Here is a 19,756-nt window from a genome sequence, read left to right as displayed (position 1 = left end):
TCTGATGGCTGCTGCTGCCGCCGCCGCTCCGCGCCGAGGATCCCACACGCTCCCGGCGCTGCCCGCAGCAGCGCTTCTCCGCGGAGCGCAGCGCGGGCACCTCTGCCCTGCAGCCGCCAGGCTCCGGCACTGGATTATACCCAGCGGCAGGATCAGGCTCTCCTAGTCTCTTACTTGGCCGGGGAGGGAGGGGACGAAACACCTCCTGTCTCCCTCCCTGAAAGGGGAAATCAAACTGATTCACCTGAAACCATTCTCGTAAAAACTCAGCGTGGTGAGTACCGATCAAAAGAGTTTCATTGTTTGACCGAAGAACAATATTTTTGTGCCATCTGAATGCGCTTATAGTTACGCGCGTGTGCGTGCTTTTACATTAGCCTCGGCATGTGATATGCAATCTGCAGGGAGAAAGGGGTACGAAGAAAAGCTTCGTTTATTTTTAGTGAGCCGAGCGGATTTTATAACTGGTGTTGTTGTAATATATCCTTGAGGAAGTAATCAACGATAAATAGGTAGAAAGGGAGATAAAAATACCCTAATCAGCACTTAAAGGATTCTGTCTAAAACCTCTAATAACAGCTAACCAAATTTCTGTCTTTGCATCTGGAGAGAATTAGAGGCTCATTGGTTTGAAAAGGGTCCTTAAGACTAATTCAATACAACTGGAGCTCTTTCAAGAGAGGCTGAATTAGGTGATAAAGTGGTGTAGAATTTCTTACTGAATATTCCTTTAATCTTATTGACGTTATTGTACCGGAAAGAGGTCATACTTGAGTTATTTCATAATTAGGTTTTGTGTTGTAATTACACAGCTAAAAAGATAAAGCTTCTGTTTTGTTTGGACTTTCTATTTGCTTGAGGAAAAGTTAGCTCGAGTTTGAAGCTTGTACGCGTGCCGGGGTATGCCTGTTTGAGATTTTTCCCACAAACGCCGAACTGATTTATCGAAAGGTAATTGTCCGCTCTTTCATTTCCTTGAGAAACTGTTGCGCAGTGGGAAGTGTGTGATTCTGTGCCTTCCAGTATCAGCTGAGAGACAGTTAAGAGCCTTGCCACTTCTTCAGCTTTCCAAAACAGATGCGATATCCTCTGTTTTTACAAATACGCTTGCATTACTGACGTTGCTACATCTAGTCATTTGCTTGTGTGTGTAAGCAATGGATCTGCAGAATCAGGAAAAGAGATCTTGTTTCTGAAGGGTAGTTAAGAAATAGTATAGGCTGTAAATCACTCTTGGATTTGATCTACGAGGATTCATTTAGTCATCCGTGCATTTTATAGGGGCTGAGATTGAAATAATAATAAAAATAGGTGACATTTTTTGCTCTCTACCTTAATAAACTTATGCCAGATACCTTGGGGCCAGATTTTGCTGATCTTACAGTTGTGCCAATGCAGAGTCTTTCCAGTTGTATTGTGCATACTGGGGACCTTGTCATTCATTTGCAGTAATAATGCATATAACAGTTTAAACCCGTTCAGATCAGTGATGTGCTAAAAGCCTAATTGTTGTGCTCTGCATCTGAGGGTCTTTCAATGGATTGAAAGAAGACACACTGGATCTGGATAAATATGAGTAAGACCAGATCTGAATCCATATGTCTTCTTTCAAAGTACACATGCTGCGATACTGTCTGAAGTTCTCAATTAAAAATAATGATCTGTATTTTGACAGTATTTACTTTTATAGTCTGCTTAAACTCTCATTGACTTCACTGTGTATAGGAGCAATCCCAAAGTCTTTATCCAACTTTGAAAATCTTCAGCACAAAAGGCACTTGGTGATGCTAGATCAAACAAGATGACACTTCAGATAAAAAGAGTTCATGTTGTTTTAATGATCAGTGCAGTAGGAACAACTGTTTTCAGAAGCAGTTCAGCTAAATGATTTAGATGCTTGTTTTATGCTCTTCTCAGGTAACTGGTTTAGGTTGTGGTGGGACTGCCCACATAGGAAGCGTCAGGCATATACGTGTTTGCAGGTTTGATGCCGGAATCTACATTCTTTGCAGATTAAGCAAAGACAGTGGCAGGATAGCGATGTAGAACAGTGTGACTGCACATTTTAGTGGATAAAACTAAGTACCTGAATAAGTAACATGTATTGCGAGTTCAAGAATTGTATTATGTCTGTCCTGTCAACTTCAAATATTACCGTACTTTGAATTCCTGATCAGCTGGAGTCTTGCTCTGCATTAAGAAAGGTAGTGTTTGTCCCTTTGAATAGGCTTTTCCTGATGCAACACAACTGTTGAAATCCTGGGCCGCTGATAGCCAGAGGGAATTTTTCCACTGACTGTCAAAGGGCAGGATATTCCTAAATGTGGGTATTTTTCTGTTGAAGGAATTATACATCACCCATCCAGTCACTTAAGTTCTGTAGTCTGTTGGCAACTGTTTTTTGATAACTCCTATAATTTTTGAATGCTCAAGTTGAAAACCACAAATCTGCGTGTCTCGTTCTGAGTGACTAATGTCTTACCTGGCTAAATAAAGGGGCCTACTCCAGGAACGTGGTGTTGTTCTGTGGGCTGTCTGGGTATTGCAATCCAGATTTAGACTAGGATACAATTAAGAACAAAACTGAGGGAAGAAAGAACACCAATATATTTCCTTTGCCACCAAGGTAGTTACTAACTTAGTTCTATATTCTGTGCATTCAAGTGAATCAACTGCTTCCAACCGCATTCCTAGTATGTGCAGGAGCTGGGTAGGATTGGGCCCACAAGAGTCCACAAAATCATACAGATGAAAGATTCAAACCAGTCCACAGTCATGTGGAAGAAACTATTCCTATCAATATGTTTTCAATAGTAACATGTACACAGTGATATTTTAAAAGTATATATCTAGTCACTTCTATAGTAAATACTGAACATAAGCTATTTATGAAAGCAATTGAAGGAATTTCTCCAATGAGAAGTCCAAGTCTACAGTTAGGAAAACCAAATAGAATTTCTCTTTAAGAAGTTGTTCCCATCTGTTCCCAATGTGTTTACAGTGTATCTGCTAGCAAAATTCCTTCTGTGTTTCTGATTAGCTGTCATTCCTATAGAGTGCATACACAATATTGGCATTACCCCAGTGTTACAGTCACCTCTGTTCTAAAAGCATGTGTAGCTATGTCATTGGGTTTCATATGTAGTAGTTTCCTCGGTTAAGCTTTACACTTACTGAAAACAGTCTCGTAGTTGCTCATGTAACTGTTCTGTTACTGGGAAATATTTTAAGTCTTTGGTGTAGCAAATTGTCAGAGCTCTGGAATTAACTATATCCTTGATACCACTGTGTCAAGGAAGGAATGAATGCTTATATTACCAAGACAGATGTGAGTTGACAAACAAATAAGTTCTAAGCAGTAAAATAAATCTGGAAGTGTGTTTGTATATGTGTTTGTGTGTATCAGGCGTATAATAATATATATATTATTTCTATGTACCTATTTACAATATATGTGAGTCTATATCATGCTGACTTTTATTATTCCTAATGTAACAACTAGAGAGAGAACATATATGTTTTTAATGAGACTTTCAAAGTAAATTAGTCTTAAACCCTCATCCTTTGTTTAGAAAACTGTGAGTCAAGGTTGTTAATACTTCAAATTGAATACATTTGAATGTTGTTTCCTTGTAATATTTAAAAGAAAGAGGAGAAAGCTTTCCATGGGTGTTCAAAACCCATTTTTTGTACTCCCATTGGCAATTCTGATGTTTTCAGTGTAATACACTTGCACAAAGAGCAGCAGAAATTAGCCTATTACTTACCTGTTATCTCAATAGATAATTCCACAGCCAGTGCAGTACAATATAAGATCTTATTATTAAATTTGTTTCCATTAGAGCATTTGTTTTTAGCAATACTTTTTCTTTTTGTCCTATTTTAGGACATGGGCAAAACTGGAAGGCTAAACTTTCACATTTTCCAAGTTTTGTTTTCACAGTTCTCTCTCCTGCATATCTGCCTTAGTCTCCCAAGCTTGTTTATACTGTTTACATTTTCCCAGCAAAGTCATTCTTTTTCTGCCTTAGTTCTGTGCAAACACTTTCAATCATTGCTGCAGTATATGCTGTCCAAAAGAACTGAAGTGATTTATTTAGAGTTGCTTTTCCTTGGAAAAATACATTTGAAATGCACTTAACTGAATGTAATGCATTAAAAAAAAGACTTTCCATGAAAGAAGCAAGGTACTCACTTCAAGAAAAGAAAACAGATTCTCAACTGGTGTAAATTTGCATGTGTCTCTGAAGCGGTTACCTTTTAATATAGCATAGATGTCACCCAAGACTTTTCTGACAGTTTTGGCCACTATTAAGCTGTAGCTGACCATTAAGATACTAATTGAATTTTAGAAAATAAAACGATGTTGTGTTTCTGGATTTATGCCTGGATCATGCAGGCCTTGTTTAAAAAATATCCCAAACAAAATTAGTGACAGAGTTTTGCTTAGTGAAGCCTGTACCAGTCTGAATTCCCATATAAATACCAACGAAACACAGTGATTAGTGATTTTTTTAATTATTATTATTATTCTGTTCAAAGCAGCTACCTGTGGTATATAGGCATAAGCAGATACTGTGGTATACTGTCAGCTGTGTTTAGGCTGAATATCTTTTTAATTCCCCAAAACTCTATCTTCTTTTCAACATATCCTTTGATAATTCTGAGCTTGAAAACTGCACAACCTGGATGCTTGTATGGGCAGAAAGTGTCACTCTTTGTATTACCATTTAGATTTTCCCCTTACTTTTTTTCTCCCCATTACAGTGGTAAAATCTTGGACATTAATTTCGGTAAATTTTGTATTATTTTAATACTGGCAATGCTGGTAGACTTTCATAAAGTAAAGCAAAAGATGTACTTAAAATATATTTGTTACACCAAAACTCATTTGTTTTAGTCTTTAAAAATATTTTTCATATTAATATTATCATAAATGAATATAGTTTGTCTCCCAGTGTTGTGCTCTGTAATCCTTCTAGATAGAAATTTAAAAATATGTATTTCAGAAATGAATAAGAGCTTTAGACATCATGCTTCCTCTATGGTTGCTTCTATGTATTTATTTACTTTCCTAAATGGAGCAAAAAAATATGATACTCTACAAACTTTTATTACGAAAAGGGCACATTTTTGCAATGATTATCCTGAAATGTTCTGTATAATGGGGATATCTGCCCTTTTGTTTCTGTTAGTGAAATCCAGCAGGTGTCACTCTGGGGATTAAATACAGAATATTTCACAAATAGAGATAAATTTGTTTGGGAGATGAGATGTGGAGTTTAGAAGTATTTATTCTAATACATTTTTCCAGGATAATTTTTTGGCCACGCATGCCTTTTTAATTTTTATATTTCTTTTTTTAATTACATGATTTAACAGGTGTATTCATCTTTCTGTGTATCCCTTTGAACATGAAAAATGACATAGTAGTTAGTATTGGACTACATAATGAGAAGTTTTACTCGCAGGTCTCAATTTTGAAACATAAAGAGCTGGGAATCAGTTGAATATTGCCTTTATGATATTAAAAAATGCTTTTGTCATCTTCTCTGGGAACAAAAATTAGTCTTTTTGTCAATGGAAATTCTACTTGCACAAGTAATGTGATTTCAGTTATGATGAATCCAAGGAGGTGCTCTTCAGTAGGCTGCTGCAAGTGAATGTATTTATTGAAACAGTCTACGTATTGTTTTCTGTTTGAATTAGCTAAAATTGACATGATAGGTGGCTAATATCCAAAGTTTCACAGTAAAAATATTTGGAGAAGAGAAAATTTTTCACATTGCACTGAGTTGCTAGTACAAGAAAGTTAATGCTGTATTTTTGGGGGAAAAAAAGACAAAAAGTCTTGCTTATTGCGCAGAGTGTTTCTTGAGGGAATGGTATAACAATGTGTTTGTTGCATTCTGGTGGATTTTTACATGAATGTATAACTCCATATTCTATGGATTCCATATTGTGTGGAATAGGAGCGTGATTGTTAAAAACTTGTGGGTTTCTAGAGGGGATTCTTGTTTATTTTCCATACCATATTAATGCCACCTTGTACTGAAACAAATACCTCAGCAGGCAGCTTTGGAAGATGATCCACAAATACAAGTGTCTTTTCAAATAGAAAGAAGTTGTTTCTTATAAATACATGCATAGGTAAATGTATTTTTATATATGCATAAATGCGTATATATTTTTTACATGTGAATAGATATATATTGTAAAAAAATCATCTTGTTATAGAACTTGTAACCTCAAGCCACTTTAAACAATCCAGTTTCCTTTCTCTCACTTCTTTCTCCTGTTTAAGCCCCCATCCTGTTCCGTTTTTTATTCTATTCAACTTCCTTTCCTGTGATGACTCTGAATGAGTCACTTTGCCAGGCATTAAGAATGTGGCTTGACAGTATTTCCAAAAGCTTATCCTATACTGGCTCATGCAGATGAATTAACCTCTGCCTTATCCTTCCTCTCAAAGAGAAATGTCTGTCTTTACACGTCTAGTTTCTTGGAAGGGGGAGGTGGGGGTGAGAACCCTTTCCATAAATGACTCTATATTGAAATTCATTGTCATCTTCCTTGAAGAGGAACAACAGATGTGTGTACAGTAACAGAGTATCAAGATTGGTAACCTTTTTAGAATTTATTTAGTATTTAGTCGGGAAAAAGTTTAAACAAGTTCAGGAAAGCCAAAATTAAGGTGCTTTCCTGAGTGCTATTCAAGTACTCTTTGCATGGCCACCATTCTGCATTCTTCATATTTTATTAAATGTAGTGTTTATTGCATCATAATACATTGAAGGCCACCAAGATTGTGCTTTTTTTCTGTGTAGCTAGCAGCAATCGGAAAAAGCACATGCTTAACACTAAGTGGGCACTTAAACACTGAACTAAATGGTAGCCTTTCTTGTGGTTATGTGCATGTCAGCGTAGTGTGGGGTTTTGGGGTTTTTTGTTATTTGTTTTTTTCTTTGGTTTTTTTTTTCCTCTGTTTTGGAAGAAGTGGGTAAAGAGGGTTTTTTTTAAAAAAATGTTTGTAATATGTTAATTGTGTATGTACATGAGGAAATAAAAGCCTTTCTGCTGAAAACAAACAGGGAAAATTGTAGTTCTAGAGAAGAATAACTTTGGAAAGCAATACGCAAATGAGAGTAAGAGCTCCCATCAAGTTAAACTCTGCTGTTGCAGTGTTCTCCTTGCCCACAGGGCTGGGGAATCTCATACTCCATCAGTTTCACTAAGGGAGATCTGAAAGGTTAGATCCCTTCTATCATTTTCTGCGTGTTATGTCGTAAGTGTAATTAACATTGACACAAATTACACACCAGTGAGCAAAGTAGAAATAGAAAATTTGTTAATTTCTATTTGCTATCACAATGTAGGTTTTATATAAAATGAGTAATTGTTGTAATCGGAAGATCAAACAATTCTGTGTGGAGTACAATCATTGGGTATTAATTGAAATTTATGTTTGGTTTCTCGTACTGGAAATGCTTAACTTCTGACTAAAGGAGGTGATTTGAGCAGTCTTCAAATCTTGACAATGTCATTCTTAGATTGATTACAGAAGTCACAGTGTGGTCTTACAAGAGGCCCATGTCCCTCCACTCTGCATGCTGGATGCGCTATCTCCGCATTTTCAGAGTTCCTAGGCAACTAGGTAGAAAAATATCATTCAGATATTTTTAACCTGTTAGCATGAACCACTAGGGTAGCTGCTAGGCCTAGGTCTTTTTTCTTTTGTGTGTGTGTGTGTGGTTTGGTTTTTTTTTTGTTCCTCCCCCAATTATTTCAGAGGAGATTGTACAAGTAGAGTTTCTTCTCTAGAGAAGATCCCTCTTCTAAAAACTATGCATGCAATCCAAGGGTAGAATTCAGCCAATGTAGTTTAACTGGATACTTTTTATTTAGAGCTACAGACATAAAATAGTCTGCTGACATGCTAAGCTTTTCCTAGAGTCACATTACAGTCCAGTGAAGGACATGGCAGTAATTCAGGGTTTGTTGGAAGGATGGCAAAATACTTGCGCTGTCTCTGCTGGGGCACTGGGGCACCAGAGCATGTCAATGTATACTGCCATCCATAAAATTCAGTGTGTACAGTTATACAGTTAGGGTGAAGTCAGCACTAAAAGAGCCCAGATTCAAAGCAGATTTTAGGGACCACTTGCAATAAGCTTTCTAAGTCAGATTAGGCAAGGGGAGAAAAGATACTGTTGAAATACATTTTGTCCAATGAAGACAGACTGGCATGATAGACAGTTATCTGCGATAACTCAGCTTCCTCAGGGAATGCACATTTGCCAAACCAAAGTGTTCAAAAATAGCATTATACCATGTAGGAATGTGGGACTTCTTAAGCCAGAGGTTTGTTTTGTTTTATTTTATTTTTACAATTTCTTTAGCCCTTCTGTTTCCTAGATTTCCAAGCTTTTATATTTTTAAACATTTACAGCTTTTAAACAAGACAGTTGTCCAGCTCCTCCTTCCTTGAGCACTAAGTAACAGTAAAACGATGAAGTCTGGTAGCAAGGAAGATAAAACGATGGAAGGAATGACAAATGCACAAAGAAAAAAAAAATCTGAACCTCAAAACGTAGCTCCCGTAGGAAAGTAAACTGTGAACAAATCAGTAAATGGGATGATGTTGCCTTTAGCATGACCTTCTAATTGCAGAGACAAAGCTGAGTCAGGTACCCTGTGGTCAGTCAAAAGCCATTTCTTTACATAGATAGCCACTTGGATAAACTGAAAGATTCCTTTAGATGGTGAGAAATCTGTATTTGGAGTTATATGTATGACATGAATTCACAGTAAGGTTGCTAAATTAATTGTCTATTCAGTATTTTAATTTGGCAACAAAGGCAGATGCTGGGTTTCAGTACATGATCTAGTTAAGATGCCAGTAACTGTGGTGATGTTAGCTCATCGTTTCTCATACACAGTGAAGGTGAAACATCCAGTTGTCACACGTGGAAGATGCTTATTACCACATCTCTTCTTTGTCTATGCAAGGCAAGGATTCTTGCTATTTCTGCTACCATGCTAATTTTAAATGCACTGACTATAAGACTCCATGATCTCTCAGAACTTAAACCTATGATTTTCCTTTTTCATTCCCATTCCTTTTGTCATTTGTTGCCCTTCATAGGTAAAATGATTTTCCTATCTTCTCCGTGTTTACAAATCCTTCAGGCATTTACAGTTAAATATTTTTATTTGTCGTATTCAAGTTATGCAAAGATGTGGGGTTGTTTTGTACAGTTAATAGCCCACTCAAAACTTCTCTCAGTGTGCCAGGGTCTTTTTCTCGCCTCTATTATGTGCTATGATTCGTGCACGTGCAATCCCACATTGCATTGGTTCCTTTGCTGCCATGCATCCGCTATTAAAAAAAAATTGCTGAATGAGAGTCATAGAGAGGAACAATGGGCTATTACAGGATGTTCAAGACAGGGTCATTACAGTATATTTTCTTGTGCAATCTTGTTATGAACAAGCTTCATATTTACCAGCTTGTTTCGTTTGTCAGCACCCTATTATTAGTGTTAAGACTATGAACTGCCCGTTTCCTAACAAAGTTCAATTTGATGAAATACAAATTTTATCTAATAGCTCTGTGGAAAGCTGCTTTTCAATATTTATAATAAATTAGTATATTTTATAAGTATTCAGTATTTATTTATCATCATTGGTAGTGAGAAAAAGAGCCAGGAAATTTTTCACTATCAAACTGCAAATTAGCTCTAGTGTACTTAGCAAAATGAAATCACAGAAGCTGATGATGGGCTGTTGAATTTGAAAGTCACTATAGATCATTTAAAAAAAAAAATTGCTTTTGAAGTTTGAAAAGAAAACAGCTTATTCGCAGTGCTACTTTTTGACATACGGGGTATTTTTTCCATAATTTCCAACACTTGGAATCCAAAGGATCAGTTTGATGTAAAAGGTGAAGATAAGAAATAGCACCTAATGGGCCTTTGAAGGAACTGTGGACTGTTTCTGTGATGTGTGATTAAGTTAACAATTCTCTAGCTGAAGGACACCTGCTAACGGGCACAGCTGCAAACATTTAAGGTTTCCAGCTAATGTGAAATAAGGAGTTCAAGCAAGAGGATTCAGTCAAATTTGGGAAGACATGAATTTGGGATTGGGATCCAGGGATTAGTAGAATAGACTAGAAACCAATTCACAAGGATTTGGGATGCTGATGAAAACTGCATATGTTTTCAGCATTGTATGAAAATGTCTCAATCTTTAATCAAGACACATCATTTTCTTAGATGTGAAAATGGTCTTTTTTGTGTTCTTGGAATAAACGCAGCCTAATTTGGAATACTGGGCTATATTTGTGTAATAGAGTCTAACGAATGGAAAACTAAGGGTACTGTAGGTCAGTATTGAGGTTAGCAGAACTGTGAGGGGGAAGTCGGGCAGCTGAATGTCCTACAGCATGTCTCAGTGCTGCCTTCTTTTGCATGCAAGGACAAGGGGGGTGGGGGAATTGGCCGCTACAGGAATATACATGTGAGTCTGGTTCCTGCAGAATAAGAAACATATTAACTGACATAAAGTGCAGCGGATGAGATTTGAGTTAATGCTGCTCATCAAAAGCTTTTCCAAACTGTACGGCTTTTGTCCAGTTTGACAAATGGCTCATTAGAAGTGTTAGAGACCAACTGTTTTTCTTCAGCTCTCTGGCTCCATTTGGCTTTTGAGTCTTCAATCCTACAAAATCCTTGAAGTCACAAGTCGTATACTTACACAGTTCCACATACTTAGTGAAACTATATGGATGGTATGCAGAGCACAAAACAAGGCCAAGAGTTTGCAAAACAAGCAACAATTTAAAGGGAGTTATAAATGGGAAAGAAAAAGCTAGTGACCAGCAAGAAAACATTGACAAGAAAGTATGTGTTGGAGAAAATGTCTTTTGTCCACTGAGGCCACACTACTACTGCTTTTGAAAGGTGAGACACAGAGGGTGCTCAGTAATTATTTACCACACCTAATGTTATTTGTATCTGTTTAACAAAGAATATTAATATATTGCTCGGTATAGGAAGGGGAGTGTGCACTGCTTAATGTAAAAATAAAGCAACTAATTAATGCCAATCAACAATATTTGTCACATTAACTACAGCACAATAGTTAATGTGTTCCTCCTAAAACACCACATGATCTTATCTGCATGTATGCAAGCAGTTTTTTGAACTGAAAAACCTCCAAGAAATACATGTGGATTTCCAGAATCCATTTGTAACTTTTTAAAGTGAACATTTAAATGCTTAGAGCATTGAACGTGTCAAAAGGATTACATGTGATGATTTTTTAAATCAGCTGGGTTTTCTTAGCGGGCAACCATTTGAAAGAGCACTAGGATTCTTGGGTGTATGCCATGCCAGGAAAGGGACCACAAATGTGATAAAAATTATTTCTGTTGGGTTTCCAAAGGTGTAACCTGCAACTGATTGCCGAAAATCTTTCTCTTGACTCTCTCAAGAGAGAGATTGTAAGCATACTCTAGTAGAAAATAAATTAGTTCCAGTCCCATAGAGGCGGATGAACTCCGCTTGTCACAGATGGACAGTTGTTTCCTGACATTGGGCACTTGGTTAACAACTTCCAGTGTTTGAAGATGTCATGGGTCGTATGGATTCTGTGTGTTTGTGGCCCTTTGGGCTTAACAGGAAGGTCACCAAGTTATCGAGCAACTGCTGTCTGTTTGAAGAGATTCAACTGCCTTTCCTGCCCCACTGTTGGAGAACCTCAGTTTTCAAAGAGAAAACAGTGCTGCTCCTGTGAATTTGCCAGTATCTAGACCTTGTTTTCTAGCTAAAAACAGCAAAAAAAAAAGATTGAAGTGTAATTCTTTTCCTTCTCATTTCCTTTGTGTTCCATCTGATCCTATTGACTCTCTTTTCATGTAGCATAATCTCTGTGGAGCAACCAAATATGTCTTTGCTCTGTTTCTTTTTCTGTGTTCTGACAGTCTTGGACTGCTGCCTTTCCAAAGCTGTCTGTATCCCCAAATCTTTAGGAGAAGGATTCCCACTTCTCTGCAACCCTGCGGAAGAACTTACTGTGTTTTCCACATATAACCCGAGAGTATATGTTGTAATAAAACAAAGCATAGAGTAATCCTTGCTCAACAAACCTATATGGGTAATACAAAGGGTGGTTGAGCCAGAAACCTTCTTCCCCCAGTAGACCTTTTGACTTACTTTCTCCTAATTGCATGAGAGCATGGTTATCAGAAGACCTGCTTCTAAGTTGCATCGCTTTCAAAGAAGTGCAAGATATACATGTGGAAATTCTAGTTATGTGATCATTTGCAGGAATGTGACTACCTCTATTTTTGTAGCCAGCGTTAAGGGATAACTACCACAAAATCAGAGCTGTGGGTTGGTTTTTGTGGTTTTGTTTGGGTTTGTTTTCCCAAAATGTAGCTAGCATGTTATCATTGTTATCAATAGAAGATCCCTTTTCACAGTCTTTCAATGCATTAACTATTTTCCTTGTTTTGTGTAAGGAAGGTAACCTTTGTAACATCCTGTTTTATTTACTGGCCATATCTGTAAGCTGCAGGAATCCTGTGTGTGAAGTCACAACACTGTGCTCAAGAAAGACAGAAATCCTTGATCTTTATTAGAAAACAATTTGGTAACAAACTGAATAAAGCTGTGACTCCTGTCAGGTGTTTGTTTTAAATAGCACCAACTAATACTTTTTTCAAAACTAGAAAAGGGTGAACTGATTCAAATGAAATCAGAGTCCTCTTGTGTCTTCCCCAAAATTCAGGCTGTACCATATTGCACATTGGTGAGGAATGGGGAAAGAGAGTTTTATTACTGGTCACTCTCTCTTTGAAGTCCACATGCCTCTGGACTTCCTACTCTTTTGCTGGAGTTGGAATCAGAGTACCAAAATACTATGGAAAAGGCTGCTCTTGCATTATTTCTGGCAGGCTTATAACCTGGGAGTATCTAAAATATCATCAGAAAGCCTGTTCTCATGAGATTCCTGTCCAAATTTCCAGACCAACAAATCTGGAACGTTATCCAAAAAAGTGTAGATACTTATACAATCACACAATTGCAGCAGAGCTTGTGGTTGAGTTTTTTGGTGTGGGTTTTTTTGTTTTGGTTTGGTTTGGTTGGTTTGGTTGCAGTTCTTCCTTTGTCACTTTTTATATACAGATTTTTGCATAATTTTAGCTCTTTTCTAGTCTTTCACTCTTGTCTTCTCAGCTGTGTAAGAACTTTCTTTGTCCCTTTCCCTTGTTAATGTTTTTTTATTCAGATTGATCAGTCTCCATTCTCTTAGAAATAAGTGTCATTTTTTATGAACAACAGTCTGTTAAAGTGGAGGGTGATGAGAATTTTGCCGAATGAACTGTAGAACCTGTTCATATTCATTTTCTAATTATGACTGTATCGCTACTGAAGATTAACCCAAGTTAGCGGGTGGATATTATTTAAGAAAATATTTTTTCTGTGCTTAGTTTCAGGTAGATTTAATAATGAGTATGCATGCTATTGCTATATCAAATTCTCCTTACTAACAAACCTTTGCTAGATGTAAATGTTTCATAGTTTTAGGCACAGTCGACTTACCTTGTTCAAATATTACTCTAGAAGTACAATACATGCAAAAATAGTTCTGCAAAAGCTCTGTATTAAAGCAGTGGCCACCATGAGCAAACAGCTTGTTTGCTAGACGGTATAGGTGATGCAGTTGTCAGCGCTATTGCTGTGGTAGTATTCATCAGTAATTAATTCCATTGCTTGAACAAGAGCGCTCAGAGACCATGTTATCATTCTAGCAGAGTCCTGCCAAGCAGCTGGTGCTGTTTCTTGTTTTTGTTTTTTTCTCAGGGAAGTAGGATTGAGCTCACTGGAAATGTTTTTTCATCTTTCACTGATATAAATCAGTAAACATAATCATTCAAAGAAAACCACATTTGACATACATTACCTATATGGACGAATATATATTATGCAGTGGTGACTCCTGTTTATGGTTCTTTGATTCTATAATAGATAAACTAGTAAGATATGTGTGGTTTTAATTTTATTTATGATGTTAGCATCCATATTCCCCTAAAATACAGTTTGATGATCACATAAACTTAAAGTAATTTGCCTTTTAGGAGGAAAAACTCTTTATCTGTGTAATGAATGTGAGGGAGAAAACATGGGTCAGCACAACTTGTGACTACAGAATGTATTAGGGTGCTCTTTTAGAATTTATCATTATTTAGTTACATGTATTTTCCTGGGGAAAATGTACTTCTCTAGCACCTATGTACTGTTGCAGCTGCTCTGTGGAAATATTTGCATATAGGAATAATGTTCATAAGATTCCTCTGTGAAGTGAGAGACTTATGAAAATATACTCACTGTGAATAAGGAGGGGAAAATCCAGCTCTTGGTAGACTGTTAGTGTGTTTTGCACTGAGCAGACCTGTGCTAGCATCTTTGTATCACCCTCGATTCAGCAAACATTAATAAGTTTAGTTTCAAAATTGTACTTATGAGATAGCAGAGTGCACACAGGCACAATAATTTAATAACATGGAGGAACTTGCTTGCGCCTGGAAGAACATTAAGTATACAGAAGGCTACATGGCTTATCCAACTATGCTGCTACTTAATTGATGAACTGAATTTGTTCATCAGTTCCCAATCCCTAGGCTTCAGCCTCAGCACCCTCCCACCCCAACTAGTACAAATTTGCACAGAATTTTTCTGTCCACTTAATATGCAGATCTGCTGCAGTAAAAACAGCGTAATGGAAACCACGTACCTCCAAAATCAGTCAGGTCAGAGAGGGCTTGCTACTAATAGTCTGTTCTCAAGTCTGAGATGGTTTAGGTATGTGCTTATATTTGCTGATGAACTTGATTTTGTTTTCCTTTGCTCTTGATTTGTGAATTGGCACCTGGCTAGTGCACCTAACTGAGTAACTAGCTTAGTTTTTACAAATTTTAAGTGGCTATTGGATAACTTTTATAACACAAGGACCAGAAATTTTCTGGCTTAAGCAGTTTCAAGGTGCTGATGGCCTATATAAATCATACCATATATTCATACCATATCCTATACATATTTGTACCTTGCAACTGTAGCTGCAGCTTGAGAAATGTTGTAAATCTGACAAACATGCCAAGTCTCCAGTAAACTAAAGAAAATGTGCAAGTTTGCTTATGCATACTGGGACTGAGCTCTCTTTTTCCCACCATCACCTTCTCTCCAATCCTGATGATTTTTTTTTCTTAAGTTTTTAAAAGTTTGGCTCCACAACAAATTGCTCATAAGACCAATTAAAGTTGTGGAAACAGATGTTTTTGATTTGTTAGCAGTGACATGTTGTTTTCAGGGATCAGAATATCACAGGGACATTATATTTTTGTAATGCAACTCATGCTTTTCATTTATTTTAGAATACTTAATGCTGTTTCACAGGTATAATTGAACTGGAACCTTTACACTCAAAATGGAGGATTTCCCATCTTGAATCAGATCTAGGCTAGTGAGCTTTATTATCTTTCTTTTGACTTCTGTCTGTACCCTGTGCATGGTGCTTCCTGAAATGGAAAAAATGTATGCATCACGTTAAGAAACTGAATTTATTTTTGCTATGCTTTGCATAAAGAAAAAATAATTTCTCCTTGATGAGCTTGGGAACTTACCTACTACTCTGAAATTCACATATCTTTATCTCACTACAAATCTAGTCAACAAAGTATAATATTATGCAGACTTTTAAAAAAGCCAATGACTGAAAGTAGTTGAATGAAAGATCTGTAGTGTTTATGCAAGCTATATGCTGGGCTATATAAAGTAACACAGCATTTTTATAATTATCAGCCATTAATTGTGTTGACTTCCTTCTCCTCCTAGAATTAGCACAGAAAGGAAAGCACGCTTGTGTTTTGTTTAAAGCCTTGATCAACGACAGCTCCCTAACTTTCTTTTTTACATTTCTGAAGTTTACTTGCTCATAAATGGTATTTGTCATTTTTGACAAAATTAATTTTTGCCAGCTAGGCAGTATGCTTGTTAAGAATACAACATCAGTTCTCCAAGAATGGTAATGAAACGTATGTACAAAGACCATTTGAGCATCTAGCATTATTGAGGACAGGATCAGTACTCACCAGCTACTCTAATCTTGCTCCTTCCTACATCAACATGAGAGGAGAACTGGATTAATAACGTGAGCATGAAGCACTCTGCATTTTAACAATTTCTGATGCCCTCAACATGGTAGATACATTTCAAAGACTGTTTTCTCTCATGATGGCGTGAGGGCCAATGGAGCACAGAGAAGAGTAAAAGAAATGTAATCACAGTTCCTGTAATGAAGAAGCTTTTCAGGGAAGAGTCATGATCACACCCAGGTTGCTTCTGGGCTGAGAGAGCTGGCAAAGTACAGAAGCACTTAAGGGGAGTAACACCGAAGAAATGACATTGAGCAGTCGATTCCCAATGTCTAGTCAAGCTGTGAGGAGAGAAGTAGCACAGGGAGAATGATAAATGTGTGAAGACTCACATTTGTAGTTGTCTCAACAAGTCTGTCTCTGCAGTTAAATCAAAAGACCCCAATCCAAATTAACTGTCGGATGTACCAAAAAACGACAGGACTTACAGACAGATTTTCACAGTTCTAAACAGCTCATAGGTCTTTAACACTTGCATGGGAGATAAACTGTGTTAAGAGTGTTAAGACTTGCCCTTAGAAATTGTAGATTTTTATAACTTAAGCAGTTCTGCTTTCTTACTTCCATGGTTTTTAGTAGAAACAAGAAATAATGTGCAAATAACACTGAAAATTATTGAAGCATTGCATCCCTTGGACGTAAATGCAGCTAATGCCGCAAAAGCACAGCTCTGAAGAACAAAATTCTGAAATCCATAGCTCAGTTAATAGCTTTCTGCAATAATTCCTTAGTTATCCCTATGGGATGTGGTAGATTCAGCTAGGACGAGGAATGCTAACAAACCTTGGGATGTAGCAGCAAGTACGTCATAACAACTTTTGCCAAGAAACTAATCCAGTCCCACAGTGATCAGCTCCACCTATGTCACAGTCTTGTAGAAGGGAAAGGATGTTGCTTTGAGAAATGCACTTGAGCTATTTTATGGTAGAAAAGAGTGGAGATACCTAGGTTTTCAATGAGAATTTAGTATAAACCAGGTGGGTTTTTTAATTTTTGTTTCGTTTTGGATTTTTTTTTTTTTGCTTTGAAGCCTAGAACAGGTTATCATAAAGAAAATTCCATATTATACTGGTCAGATGTGAAATGCAAATGATGTGGAAGTGAAGCATGGAATAGACTTTTCACAGCCTAATTTTTGGTTCCCAAGAAATACATTAGAATTACACAGTGTAGCTTTCAAAGCTGACTACCTGAATATATTGAGAAATAAAAAGTAATTCAAAATAATTTTGTTTTTTTATAGAGTAGGAACCTATTACTTAGTGTAGCATCTTTCATAAATAAAACACTTATAATAGTTAAAATACATTTATATGAAGGCTCCATAAGCACACAGTGCGGTAATGAGTGATGTTCGCAACACAATTCACACGGTTTTGGCTGTTGGAAGCTGTATTGTTAGACTGCTGGCTGGGACTCAGGATATCCCTTACTGCTTTCAAAAAAGTCTCTTGGGCCCTTAATTTCCAGCTGAACAGTCACCAAAGGTCCATGGAAGAGACCTTGAGCAAAACTTAGACCTAACACAGCAATGCGGATGCATTTTTAAAACTTTTTTTTTTTTTTTGGTTAAATGCTAGATCTGTTTGGTCCTTCCAGCTCTTACTTATATGGTGAAAATACTTCATATGAGAGAACTTACAAATTGTTCAAGGGACTATCTAGATTTACAGCCTGGTCTTATTTTAGCAAAGTATGGCACTTCTCCTTGAATGTATATATTTCTTTTGTATTTTGATCTCTTTTGGGAAGTAGAGAAGGGCAGTGGTGTACTGCTTTTATAAGATTATGCCTTCAGAGCTGCCATTTTTAGGACTGTTTGGCAAAGCCCAGCAGCGTCAATTACAATCACAGAAGCAAACATCTAAGCTCAACAGATAATGATACCTAAGTAAAAATAACCTTTTTTGTGAAAGGATACCACCCTTTCCTCCATCTCCTCTCTGTTCTTCAAGATCATTTGAATCTTTTGGTCACTTAAACTCTGGGAGGAGCTGTTTCCTGCAAAAATGACTCCATATTTCTGCATTTGTTCATGTTTCTGGTATACATTGTTTTAAAAAAAAGCCTGTGTAAACAGGACAAATTAAAGGCAGCCTACAGTACTCATCTGCCCTAGTGACTGTAATAGATTACAGTTGCTGGAAAACTGCACAAGTTGCGTTTGCAATGTTCCTCCAGCTGTCTTCTGACAACCATGCTGCGATGATGTTTCAGCTCTTTGTTGGGATCGCCCCCAAAATTTTCATAGTGCTCTTCTGGCTTTTGTTGGGGTTTCTCTGAAAATTTTACTTACCAATTTGCCCTTTCTTTGCAGTCTTTGGAGGTGGTACAGTCTTTAAGTGTGACCTTTGGTTTTGTGGTGTTCGATTCTGCTCTGGTGTTCGATTCTGCTCTGGGCAAGTCATGACTTAGTGAGTTTAGTGAAACTGCTGGGAAACCCAAAACATAAACATGCTGTGTATTTTTTTTATTCTTCATCAAATTTTCTTTTTGTGTGTGTGTGGTTTTCTTTTTTCTTTTTTTTTTCTTTCTTTCTTTCTGTTCCTTCAACTAAGCTGTTTGTAGGGAAGCTGTTAATCGGGGAAGGATTTGTAGTGTTACATGTTTGGGGTAGGATGTGGTTACCCGGTACACAGGCATCTGCTACTGCCTGGGAAGCCCACCGGGCCTGGCTGCCTCCATAGAGGATGCCCCAGAGACATTGGGGCCAGCTTTGGCAAATGTCGCTTACACCCTCAGGGCATCTTAAAGGGTACTAGGAGCCTATGTGCGGGCAAGAGGACTAAGCCTTTGGTCTTGATCTCTCTCTTGTTCCCTATATATGTGAGGAGTAGCATTGGCAAGATGCAGGATGTATGTAGTTACATCTGTCTGTTTGCAGATTGCAACCATGGTATAAATGGAGTTAATACTAGGGACTGATTATGCACCAGCAGTTTGTAGAAAAATCAAAGTGAGAGACAGTGGTTTTCTTTCTAATGTTTTTGCACTTTCTGCAATATTCATATGTGGTGTTCACCTTTTGCTATTGTAAAAGATCAATTAAAAATGAAAGGATGATCATGATTAGCTAGGCAGGTCCATTTCCACTGCACCAGCGTGTTGTGAATGTCCCCAGGGTATTTTTTGGACAGTAAAATTGTTAATGATGCTGGTACTTAAAAAGCTATAATTAGCTTCTGAAGTTAACACCCTTTCAGTTCTATTGTTTTCTTTTGAGCGCAGAGATTTGAGAAATCCTTGGTGTATTGTGACCACTATGAATAAATTGCCTCAACTAAAAGGACTGTAGATTTGTTCAAAATCACTGTTAGTCTGAGAGAGTGCTTCAGTCTAAATAAAGACTTGAATCTTATGTCTGCAGCTTTTTAAAATTGATATTCAGTAATGATAATTATCAGATACTAGCTTTTGAATCTCCTGTGGTGTAACATGGATATCTAGCTCTTACATATATTACGCATATTGTTTTAATGTAAGTTGTATTCTATTTTACATTGTAATATTTTCCACATTTTTAATCTACGAATACGT

General features: G+C 37.1%; 1 protein-coding gene across 1 annotated transcript in view; it reads left to right on the top strand.

The window, feature by feature from the left end:
- The window catches only part of CALCRL (calcitonin receptor like receptor), a 69,682-nt gene continuing 49,926 nt past the window's right edge, over positions 1-19,756 (top strand). The window contains exon 1 of the mRNA XM_075511892.1: positions 1-274. The gene's annotated coding sequence lies outside the window, so the exon portion shown is untranslated. The remainder of the gene's footprint in view (positions 275-19,756) is intronic.

This window comes from Mycteria americana, chromosome 9, assembly GCF_035582795.1.
Source record: "Mycteria americana isolate JAX WOST 10 ecotype Jacksonville Zoo and Gardens chromosome 9, USCA_MyAme_1.0, whole genome shotgun sequence".
NCBI classification, from domain to species: domain Eukaryota; kingdom Metazoa; phylum Chordata; class Aves; order Ciconiiformes; family Ciconiidae; genus Mycteria; species Mycteria americana.
This window is presented reverse-complemented; position numbering and strand designations above follow the sequence as displayed.